The following is a 12,500-nucleotide window of genomic DNA, read 5'->3' on the forward strand; positions in this document are numbered from 1 at the left end:
GGTGGGTATTGTTAGTGGGCGGTGTGGTACAAACGTGGGTGGTTTGTGGGTGTTCGTGCATGAGTGAGGGGAGAAGAAGAGAGAGGAGGGAAGGGGAAGGGAGTGGAGGAATGGGAGGGAATAGTTTTTGGGATTTTGGAAAAGGATACTTAAATTTCACTGAAAGATAAAAAAAAAATTCACTTCTGGAATTATTTTTTTTTTTTGGTGGGCACATTTGACATGTCTTTTTACCTCCCCTCTCACTCATCTCTACCTTCCCTCTCACTCATCTCTACCTTCCCTCTCACTCATCTCTACCTTCCCTCTCACTCATCTCTACCTTCCCTCTCACTCCTTCCTCCTGTGTCCCCCTCCCTTCTCTCCCATTTCTACTCTTCCCTTTCCCCCTCTTTTCATAACCAATCTATGACAGCGATTACCATAAAAAATTGAATTTATTTACGTATTTCTTTCATTCCATTCATCTGTTTTTTTAATTTTCTCATTCGGCATTCAATGGCTTCTCGGGTTTTTTCTTTTCTCTTTCACTTTTTATCCACGCCTCCCTCTATTCTACTCTTTCTGTTGTAATTTTCAAAAAAAAATCAAATGACTGAAACTTGTGGGGCGAGTTTCAGTTATTTGATAACTCGTCTGTGGCTCCTGGGACGAGTTTCAGTCATGTGATGACTCGCCTGTGGCTCCTGGGACGAGTTTCACTCATGTGATGACTCGCCTGTGCTCCTGGAACGAGCTTCACTCATGTGATGACTCGCCTGTGGCTCCTGGGACGAGTTTCACTAATGTGATGACTCGCCTGTGGCTCCTGGGACGAGTTTCGCTCATGTGATGACTCGCCTGTGGCTCCTGGGACGAGTTTCACTAATGTGATGACTCGCCTGTGGCTCCTGGGACGAGTTTCAGTCATGTGATGACTCGCCTGTGGCTCCTGGGACGAGTTTCACTCATGTGATGACTCGCCTGTGCTCCTGGAACGAGCTTCACTCATGTGATGACTCGCCTCTGGCTCATAGGACGAGTTTCAGTCATGTGATGACTCGCCTGTGGCTCCTGGGACGAGTTTCAGTCATATGATGACTCGCCTGTGGCTCATAGGACGAGTTTCAGTCATGTGATGACTCTTCTGTGGCTCCTGGGACGAGTTTCAGTCACATACCAAACATCTGAGATTCCACGATATCGTAGCGACCATGTAGATATCGACGATGCTGACTGAGCTACAGTATCTATAACACACGTTTCGAGGTCGACGACAGCTGTAACAAACGTTTATAGGTCGACAATACTATATAAGGAGCGTTCAGAAATCGTCGATAAATATGGTAAACGTTTGGAGATCAACAATATCCGGAGGGAACATTGAGAGATGAGTGATACTTGTAGCCGGAGTTCTAAGTCTCTCAAAAGGGATCTCTGAATTTATAGTGACGTCTTACTGGGACGTTTTCAGATGTTTGGGAAATTTTTTTCCGAGCATTCATGAGCTCAGAGAGAGAGAGAGAGCGAGAGAGAGAGAGAGAGAGAGAGAGAGAGAGAGAGAGAGAGAGAGAGAGAGAGAGAGAGAGAGAGAGAGAGAGACAGAGAGAGAGAGAGAGAGAGAGAGAGAGAGAGAGAGAGAGAGAGAGAGTGAGAGAGCATTTAACACTAACTTGTATAAGTGAGTTAGATAACTGTTCAACACATTGTTATCCTCAGTAATGGAGTTGTAACTCGGAAGTGATCAGTCCCTCAGCCTTGGCGTGTGTTCAGCTTCAGAAACATGAAAAAGATCGGCCATAAGTGAGGTGTGGAAGTGGGAGATGGAGTCACAGGAGGCGGGGCCCACTAGTACAAGCATGAACATAGGCACTTGATATGTTAGCCAGGAAGAGTACCCTGAAGGAGAATGTAGAACATAACTTTGGTATACCTGTGTCTAGCATTAGGAATAATATTAGGAGAGAAGTAAATAATGGAAGTGAATGTTATAGGAGTGCAATTAGAAGTCTGAGAAGATCTATAACCCAGTATGATAACATGAACAGACTGACTAATGTTGTAGTGGCCAGGCATAGGCTTAGTTACAAGTACATCTGGCAGTTTGGGAGACACACAGATGATGATCAAACCAAATGCAGATTATGTGGTTAGGCCTATGGCCAATGTCTTGAATACTATGTGCTTAATTGTCCACTTGTTGAGGAATATGGAGAGAGAATATAGAGATAACCTATGTGATATGTCAAGATATCTCATTAATGAAAATAAGATACCAGATATACTAAGCAAATTTCCTAAATCTGCTTGTAGCAAATATGTGAAGAGTAGATATAAATTCAAATGTACACCTATTAACCCTTGTAGGGCCTAGTTGCTAGGCCTTTTGTGTATCTATATACTCTTGCTCTGCCATCTAAAGGATGGATATGGCGTGCATAATAAACTAGCCACTTCGGTGACAAAATCTAATCTCTGAGGAACACACACACACACACACACACACACACACACACACACACACACACACACACACACACACAATCAGTAAAATCGTGTAACCCCAAAATAGAAAAAAATATATAAATAAGGTGGTGAAAAGCATCACAAACCGCGGAATTTCATGTTGCAGCAGAGAATAATGCCAGAATTTGGTCCTCATTCCTCTCTCTGTTTTCTATATTTTGTAAAATTCTCCCGAAAAAAAATTCACCAGGTGTGTTTTTCACGTTCTGAAAAGCATGCAAACTCTCGCGAAATTATTCTTTCTTGGAATATACAGATGCCATTTCACTTCATTTCACACGCTGGAATCCAAAAATAAAACGTATTTTATATTTAGAGTAAAGAATTTGCTTGAAAGGAAACACAGAGAAATGAAAGAGAGAGAGAAAAAAAAAGGAGAGGAGCGGGTGTGGGCGTGGAGAAGAGTGTTGTAAAAACATCCATCTTCCCTCGGTGGAGGAGAGGAACGTCCTCGGGGGAGGAGAGGAACGTCCTCGGTGGAGGAGAGGAGCGTCCTCGGTGGAGGAGAGGAGCGTCCTCGGTGGAGAGGAGCGTCCTCGGTGGAGGAGAGGAGCGTCCTCGGTGGAGGAGAGGAGCGTCCTGGGAGAGGAGAGGAGCGTCTTCGGGGTCCTGCAGGAAGAAACTTAAGTGAAGACTAAGTTTCGTGGCGGCGCACAGTGATTGGTGGGAGCAGTGACTGGTGGGAGCAATGACTGGTGGGAGCAGTGACTGGTGGGAGCAGTGACCGGTGGGAGCAATGACTGGTGGGAGCAGTGACTGGTGGGAGCAATGACTGGTGGGAGCAGTGACTGGTGGGAGCAGTGACCGGTGGGAGCAATGACTGGTGGGAGCAGTGACTGGTGGGAGCAATGACTGGTGGGAGCAGTGACTGGTGGGAGCAGTGACTGGTGGGAGCAGTGACTGGTGGGAGCAGTGGCTGGTGGGAGCAGTGACTGGTGGGAGCAGTGACTGGTGGGAGCAGTGACTGGTGGGAGCAGTGACTGGTGGGAGCAGTGACTGGTGGGAGCAGTGACTGGTGGGAGTAGTGACTGGTGGAAGCAGTGGCTGGTGGGAGCAGTGACTGGTGGGAGCAGTGACTGGTGGGAACACCATCTGCCACTCTCCCTACCACTGGCTGGTGGGAACACCATCTGCCACTCTCCAAGCCACTGGCTGGTGGGAACACCATCTGCCACTCTCCCTGCCACTGGCTCGTGGGAATACTATCTGCCACTCTTCTTGCCACTGGCTGGTGAGAACACCATCTGCCACTCTCCTTGCCACTGGCTGGTGGGAACACCATCTACCACTCTCCTTGTCACTGGCTGGTGGGAACACCATCTCCCACTCTCCTTGCTACTGGCTGGTGGGAACACCATCTGCCACTCTCCTTGCCACTGGCTGGTGGGAACACCATCTGCCACTCTCCTTGCCACTGGCTGGTGGGAACACCATCTGCCACTCTCCCTGCCACTGGCTGGTGGGAACACCATCTGCCACTCTTCTTGCCACTGGCTGGTGGGAACACCATCTGCCACTCTCCCTGCCACTGGCTGGTGGGAACACCATCTGCCACTCTTCTTGCCACTGGCTGGTGGGAACACCATCTGCCACTCTTCTTGCTACTGGCTGGTGAGAACACCATCTGCCACTCTCCTTGCCACTGGCTGGTGGGAACACCATCTGCCACTCTTCTTGCCACTGGCTGGTGGGAACACCATCTGCCACTCTCCCTGCCACTGGCTGGTGGGAACACCATCTGCCACTCTCCCTGCCACTGGCTGGTGGGAACACCATCTGCCACTCTCCTTGCCACTGGCTGGTGGGAACACCATCTGCCACTCTCCTTGCCACTGGCTGGTGGGAACACCATCTGCCACTCTTCTTGCCACTGGCTGGTGGGAACCCCATCTGCCACTCTCCCTGCCACTGGCTGGTGGGAACACCATCTGCCACTCTCCTTGCCACTGGCTGGTGGGAACACCATCTGCCACTCTTCTTGCCACTGGCTGGTGGGAACACCATCTGCCACTCTTCTTGCCACTGGCTGGTGGGAACACCATCTGCCACTCTTCTTGCCACTGGCTGGTGGGAACACCATCTGCCACTCTTCTTGCCACTAACTGGTGGGAACACTATCTGCCACTCTTCTTGCCACTGGCTGGTGGGAACACCATCCCCCACTCTCCTTGCCACTGGCTGGTGGGAACACCATCTGCCACTCTCCTTGCCACTGGCTGGTGGGAACACCATCTGCCACTCTCCCTGCCACTGGCTGGTGGGAACACCATCTGCCACTCTCCCTGCCACTGGCTGGTGGGAACACCATCTGCCACTCTCCTTGCCACTGGCTGGTGGGAACACCATCTGCCACTCTCCCTGCCACTGGCTGGTGGGAACACCATCTGCCACTCTCCCTGCCACTGGCTGGTGGGAACACCATCTGCCACTCTTCTTGCCACTGGCTGGTGGGAACACTATCTGCCACTCTTCTTGCCACTGGCTGGTGGGAACACCATCTGCCACTCTCCTTGCCACTGGCTGGTGGGAACACCATCTGCCACTCTTCTTGCCACTGGCTGGTGGGAACACTATCTGCCACTCTTCTTGCCACTGGCTGGTGGGAACACAATCTGCCACTCTCCCTGCCACTGGCTGGTGGGAACACCATCTGCCACTCTTCTTGCCACTGGCTGGTGGGAACACCATCTGCCACTCTCCTTGCCACTGGCTGGTGGGAACACCATCTGCCACTCTCCTTGCCACTGGCTGGTGGGAACACCATCTGCCACTCTCCTTGCCACTGGCTGGTGGGAACACCATCTACCACTCTCCCTGCCACTGGCTGGTGGGAACACCATCTGCCACTCTCCCTGCCACTGGCTGGTGGGAACACCATCTGCCACTCTCCTTGCCACTGGCTGGTGGGAACACCATCTCACCTCCTCTTAAAATAACTGAAAGAACACTGAGGAGAATTCTTTGCAAATCCCTCCTCCTTTTCCTCTTCTTCTTCTATCCAGTGGCGACACCAAGGGGGATTACATGGGGATTGGTGGTGCTTCAGACTCCCCATGACCTCCATCAGCTTCTCTACAACTACCCCATACAAGAATAAATAATAACTAAGTATAATGCTGCTCAATGACAAGTTCCATAACGTCCCTTCCAACCAGATGGAGAAAACTGAGCTCCTCTCACACAGAAATTCTGGAACCCCCACTGCTTCTCTCCTTCCAAAGGAACTGACAGGAGGACCTAAATTAGAGACTACTATTCCTTGACATGCGTAATGCGGGGAGAATAGTTTGGCCAGAGATTAACTTACAACCTACAGAGCTGGTAAATCTTCAAGAGTATAGAATTAGCAGATCCTGCTATCTACTGGAAGACGGTCGAGTATCCTGCCCTCCAGTCTTTCTTCCCTCACACTTTCCTTCTTAACCTGACTTTTACCGTCATCAAGATACTCCTTCCCACTTGAACGGAGAGATTGATCAGAAGCAAACGTTGCAAACTAAGAAAACCAAACACAGACCATTTTGGAATGATTTCATTGAATCGCAGCGGCTGATGGCAAAACAATTTAATGGAGGAAGAGAAGGTAGTGTGTGATACAACTTCAGAAATCTGAAAGAAATATGAATGAACGGTTAAGTAAGAGGGGAAAACGAGCGTAGCTCTGTTATATTTACAAATGGGTCACCACACGTACACACACACACTCACACACACACACACAAACACAAACACACACACACACACACACACACACACACACACACACACACACACACACACACACACACACACACACACACACACACACACACACACACACACACACACATACTCACACACACACATTCAACCCCGGCAATCTCATCCAGGTAAACACAACAAGATAATTACCCGAGCCGCGTGTGGCTTACAACAGCAGCACATCTCCCAGGGGTAGTTATCTCCTGCGGTCTAGCGATGCTTCAAGAAGACCAGCTGATAACAGGAGGAGAGTGAGATCTTCCAGCGTATAGATACGCCAAAGGAAATCTTCTTGCGTACAGGTACACCAGAAGAGATCTTCTAGAGTGTATGTACATGCTGGTATACCTTCATACCGGAAGCTCCTTCCGGTATGAAGATATACCAGCATGTAGGTATACCAGAGTGGGGGTACGTCAGAATAGGTCTTCGAGCGTGTTTAGGTACGTCAGCAGAGGTCTTCCAGCATGCAGGTACACCAGAAGGAGTCTTCCAGCTTGCAGGTACACCAGAAGGGGTCTTCCAGCTTGCAGGTACACCAGAAGGGATTTTCCAGCATGCAGGTACACCAGAAGCGGTCTTCCAGCATGCAGGTACACCAGAAGGGGTTTTCCAGCATGCAGGTACACCAGAAGGGTCTTCTAGCATTCAGGTATACCAGAAGGGGTCTTCCAGCATGCAGGTACACCGAAGAGGTCTTCCATCATGCAGGTACACCAGCATGAAGGTACACCAGAAGGAGTCTTTCAGCATCCTGGTACACCAGAAGAGGTCTTCTAGCGTGTGGGTACACCTTCGTTACCTGGCTTGTGTCTCTCCCACGGGGGTCTGCCTCGGTGTGTGCGTATTTGAGCAGAAAGGCAGAGATTTCTCAATTATGCACCCCGGGATGATTATCTCTCTGTCAGCCTTGCAGTCTGCCTACCTGTCTGTTCTCTGCCCTGTCTGTCTCCTTTTTTCTTTTTGGTCTGCCTGCTTGTCTCTCAGTCTGGTTGCTTACCTCACTGCCTGCCTGCCCACCTATCTGCCTGCCTGCCTATCTGTCTGCTTGCCTGCCTGCCGGTCTGCTGGAATATCAGTGACCAGAATTATACCTGATTGCCTCATTTATTGCCATTATCTTGGTCAGGAAGGTAACTCAGTATGGGAGCTAATGAAGCTCACTTAATCTGACCTCCAACTCTCTTATCTTAATGGTAGGAAGGGAGGGAGGGTTAAAGAGGGGGAGGGAGGGAGAGAGAGAGAGAGAGAGAGAGGGAGGTAAAGACATACTAAGGATTAGAAGGAATTATAAGAAGATAAATGCTCCCTAATCTTCCCTTTCTGTCTCCCTATTTATTCTTCCCCATTTCCCTCCTCCTTATCTCCCCATTTCCGTATCCCATTCCTGCTTTCTTATTCCTATTTTCTCTTTCACCTCCATTACTAAAGTCCACTGTTTTGGGTAATGGTGATTTAGGACGATTTTGCTATCCATCTTAATGGCGACATCATCCCAATGGCTAACTAACGTTCTTTGCCCATCATTGGTGAGGTGCCTTGATACTAGTGAAGGGCTCTTGATCCAAGGTATTGAACCGACCCATCCCCTTCCAGAGATCAAACTTAACCATCTCCCATTCTCCAGTGAATGGGCCCAGTGGGTTTAGCGTCTCCTCATGCCTATTACACTGGGGCATAATAATGGTGACCTAATGGGCAACATTCCATTGGTGACTTAATGGTGATTTAATGGGCATCATTCCTTTGGTGACTTAATGGTATCATACCATTGGTGACTAAATGGTATCATACCATTGGTGACTTAATGGTATCATACCGGTGACTTATTGGTATCATACCATTGGTGACTTAATGGTATCATACCATTGGTGACTTAATGGTATCATACCATTGGTGACTTAATGGTATCATACCATTGGTGACTTAATGGTATCACAGCATTGGTATACAAGTTATAATGCTTTAATTACGTCATAAACACAGTTAACTAAAGAAACATTTACTGTGTAGAGTTTCACTCTGTGTAGAGTTTCACTGTGTGTAGAGTTTCACTGTGTGCAGAGTTTCACTCTGTGTGAATCCTTTTAGCTAGTCAGGACAAAACTCTCCTCAGAGCAAAACATCGCCTCAGCGAACATTTCTTCCGCTACATGTTTCTTATTCATCATTCCTGTAGGTATGATCATTTCTGTCAGTGGTACAACCTTCATTTCTGTCAGTGGTACAACCTTCATTCCTGTCAGTTGTACAACCTTCATTTCTGTCAGTGGTACAACCTTCATTTCTGTCAGTGGTACAACCTTCATTCCTGTCAGTGGTACAACCTTCATTCCTGTCAGTTGTACAACCTTCATTTCTGTCAGTGGTACAACCTTCATTCCTGTCAGTTGTACAACCTTCATTTCTGTCAGTGGTACAACCTTCATTTCTGTCAGTGGTACAACCTTCATTTCTGTCAGTGGTACAACCTTCATTCCTGTCAGTTGTACAACCTTCATTCCTGTCAGTGGTACAACCTTCATTCCTGCCAGTGGTACAACCTTCATTCCTGTCAGTTGTACAACCTTCATTCCTGTCAGTGGTACAACCTTCATTCCTGCCAGTGGTACAACCTTCATTCCTGCCAGTGGTACAACCTTCATTCCTGTCAGTTGTACAACCTTCATTCCTGTCAGTTGTACAACCTTCATTCCTGTCAGTTGTACAACCTTCATTCCTGTCAGTTGTACAACCTTCATTCCTGTCAGTGGTACAACCTTCATTCCTGTCAGTGGTACAACCTTCATTCCTGTCAGTGGTACAACCTTCATTCCTGTCAGTGGTACAACCTTCATTCCTGTCAGTGGTACAACCTTCATTCCTGTCAGTGGTACAACCTTATTCTCCGTCAGTGGTACAACCTTCATTCCTGTCAGTGGTACAACCTTCATTCCTGTCAGTGGTACAACCTTAATCTCCGTCAGTGGTACAACCTTCATTCCTGTCAGTGGTACAACCTTCATTCCTGTCAGTGGTACAACCTTATTCTCCGTCAGTGGTACAACCTTCATTCCTGTCAATGGTACAACCTGTCAGTGGTATATATGTTGGAGCTAAATTTTGGTATACCTGTATAGTGGTATATCTAAATAGTGGTATACCTGTGTAGTGTACGGTACAATGGCCTCAAGTTAGCAGCCTCCAGACGTACTTCTGCTTCGGGAAAGCATATATCACAAAATACTTGCTATGAATGATGAGACTATCATCCCAGAATGATTGAGTACAACAGCCAATTAGAATAAATGATTCATTTTATTTTTTTGGTTGATTTTAGGTATGTTAAAGTTAAGTAGCATGATCTTAAACAGATAATATTTGGGTGAAATATTCTACGCTTCGTTACCTAAGCGATGCTTTGATTAATATCTATTTTCTTAGAGGTATAATATTATAAATATGTGTGTTACATGTTAGGATGTGTTGCGAGGCCTGGTCATAGACCGGGCCACGGGGGTGTTGACTCCTGGAATACCCTCCAGGTATGCCTCTGCCACAGGGAGAGTCATGCTGTTCTGCGGCGTTGTAACTGCTTTCTGTGTATGCTTTGAGCCCCTCACACACACACATCAGTGGGTAGGGATAATAGCAAGTATGCTGGAAATTGACAGCAGGGCAGGTAAATTTGACCACAATACCTAAAATAACGTTAAACGTGAGTGTGAGGGAGTGTGTGAGTGTGTGTGTGTGTGTGTGTGTGTGTGTGTGTGTGTGTGTGTGTGTGTGTGTGTGTGTGTGTGTGTGTGTGTGTGTGTGTGTGTGTGTGTGTGTGTGTGTGTACTCACCTAATTGTGGTTGCAGGGGTCGAGACTCAGCTCCTGGCCCTGCCTCTTCACTGATCGCTACTAGGTCCTCTCCCTCTCTGCTTCCTGAGCTTTGTCATACCTCTTCTTAAAACTATGTATGGTTCCTGCTTCCACTACTTCATTTGCTAGGTTATTCCACTTGCTGACAACTCTATGACTGAAGAAATACTTTCTAACATCCCTGTGACTCGTCTGAGTTTTCAGCTTCCAGTTGTGACGTGGTTAAAGTCACCCATGATCAGGAGCTTTGCCCTGCATGCATGAGCTCTTCTGGCCACTCTAGCCAGTGTGTCAACCATCGCTCTATTGCTCTCGTCGTACTCTTGCCTTGGCCTCCTGCTGTTCTGTGGTGGGTTATACATCACTGCTATTATCACCTTGGGACCTCCAGAGTGAAGTGTTCCCACTATGTAATCACTTTCTTCTCCGCTATCTCCTCTCTCCAGCTCATCAAAATTCCAGCGATTTTTGATCAGCAACGCCACTCCTCCACCCCCCCTGTTCCCTCTGTCTTTCCTCAGGATTTGGTATCCCGTTGGAAAGATGGCATCTGTTATCATACCTGTAAGCTTGGTTTCTGTAAGAGCTATGATGTCCGGTGATGCTTCTTTGACCCTTTCGTGCCACTCCTCCCACTTATTTGTTATTCCATCAGCGTTTGTGTACCATACCTTCAGTTTCCTTTCCAACACTGTGGTTTGGGGGGCCTGTGGGGGTGGGAGACCTGGTGGCATACTGTGGGATTCTATAGCTCGATGTTGGGTGGAGGCTGTGGGTATGGATTGTAGTGTGTGTTGGGATGGTGTGATAGGTTGTATGGTTCTGAGAGTAGTTGTGTGTGTGCTTGCCCTTGCTGTTCTGTCCTGCTCTGACTGACCTCTGCTGATTCCCTCCTTGTCTCTTTTCCTAGCTCCTTTCGTTTTTTTGTCCTCTCCCTCAGCTGCTGTCGTTCTGATTTTGTTCTGTTCTGTGTGTGTGTGTGTGTGTGTGTGTGTGTGTGTGTGTGTGTGTGTGTGTGTGTGTGTGTGTGTGTGTGTGTGTGTGTGTGTGTGTACTCACCTAATTGTGGTTGCAGGGGTCGAGACTCAGCTCCTGGCCCTGCCTCTTCACTGATCGCTACTAGGTCCTCTCCCTCTCTGCTTCCTGAGCTTTGTCATACCTCTTCTTAAAACTATGTATGGTTCCTGCTTCCACTACTTCATTTGCTAGGTTATTCCACTTGCTGACAACTCTATGACTGAAGAAATACTTTCTAACGTCCCTGTGACTCGTCTGAGTTTTCAGCTTCCAGTTGTGACCCCTTGTTTCTGTGTCCCCTCTCTGGAACATCCTATCTCTGTCTACCTTGTCTATTCCCCGCAGTATCTTGTATGTCGTTATCATGTTTCCCCTGACCCTTCTGTCCTCCAGTGTCGTCAGTCCGATTTCCCTCAACCTTTCCTCGTACGGCATTCCCCTGAGCTCTGGAACTAGCCTTCTTGTCAACCTTTGTACTTTCTCTAACTTCTTGACGTGCTTGACCAGGTGTGGGTTCCAGACTGGTGCTGCATACTCTAGTATGGGCCTAACATACACAGTGTACAGTGTCTTGAACGATTCCTTATTAAGGTATCGGAACGCTATTCTCAGGTTTGCCAGGCGCCCGTATGCTGCAGCGGTTATTTGGTTGATGTGTGCCTCCTGTGATGTGCTCGGTGTTATGGTCACCCCAAGGTCTTTCTCCTTGAGTGAGGTCTGTAGTCTTTGTCCACCTAGCCTATACTCTGTCTGAGGTCTTCTTTGCCCCTCCCCAATCTTCATGACTTTGCATTTGGCAGGATTGAATTCGAGAAGCCAGTTTCTGGACCACATGTCCAGCCTGTCCAGGTCTCTTTGCAGTGTGTGTGTGTGTGTGTGTGTGTGTTTGTGGTGTGTGTTGTGTGTGTTGTGTGTGTGTATGTGTGTGTGTGTGTTTGTGGTGTGTGTTGTGTGTGCGTGTGTGTGTGTGTGTGTGGGGTGTGTGTTTGTGTGTGTGTGTGGGGTGTGTGTGTGTGTGTGTGTGGGGTGTGTGTTTGTGTGTGTGTGTGTGTGTGTGTGTGTGTGTGTGTGTGTGGTGTGTGTGTTTGTGTGTGTGTGGGGGGTATGTGTCGGGTGTGTGTATGTGTGTGTGTGGGGTGTGTGTGTTTGTTTGAGTTGTTTACCAGATAAACATGACAGGTGTTGGAGCCGTGGCAACACATAGCGCCAGAGGCAGCCAGAGTTACGAGGCAGTTTGGTCGACCACCTAATACCCTCAGACAGGGAAGGTCGCTCTAACTGGCATCGTAACTCAGATCCCTCCATCTCTAGTGATGTTAGACAAACACACACTCACACAATCTAAGCATAAATATCTGTTTTTCGTTGTTATTTTATACTCAATTGATC

At 48.0% G+C, this 12,500-nt stretch overlaps 1 protein-coding gene across 1 annotated transcript in view; it reads right to left on the reverse strand.

The window, feature by feature from the left end:
- The window catches only part of LOC128699079 (arylsulfatase B-like), a 115,484-nt gene that overhangs the window by 71,366 nt on the left and 31,618 nt on the right, over positions 1-12,500 (reverse strand). The window lies entirely within an intron of this gene.

This window comes from Cherax quadricarinatus, chromosome 54 (genome assembly GCF_038502225.1).
Source record: "Cherax quadricarinatus isolate ZL_2023a chromosome 54, ASM3850222v1, whole genome shotgun sequence".
NCBI classification, from domain to species: Eukaryota; Metazoa; Arthropoda; class Malacostraca; order Decapoda; family Parastacidae; genus Cherax; species Cherax quadricarinatus.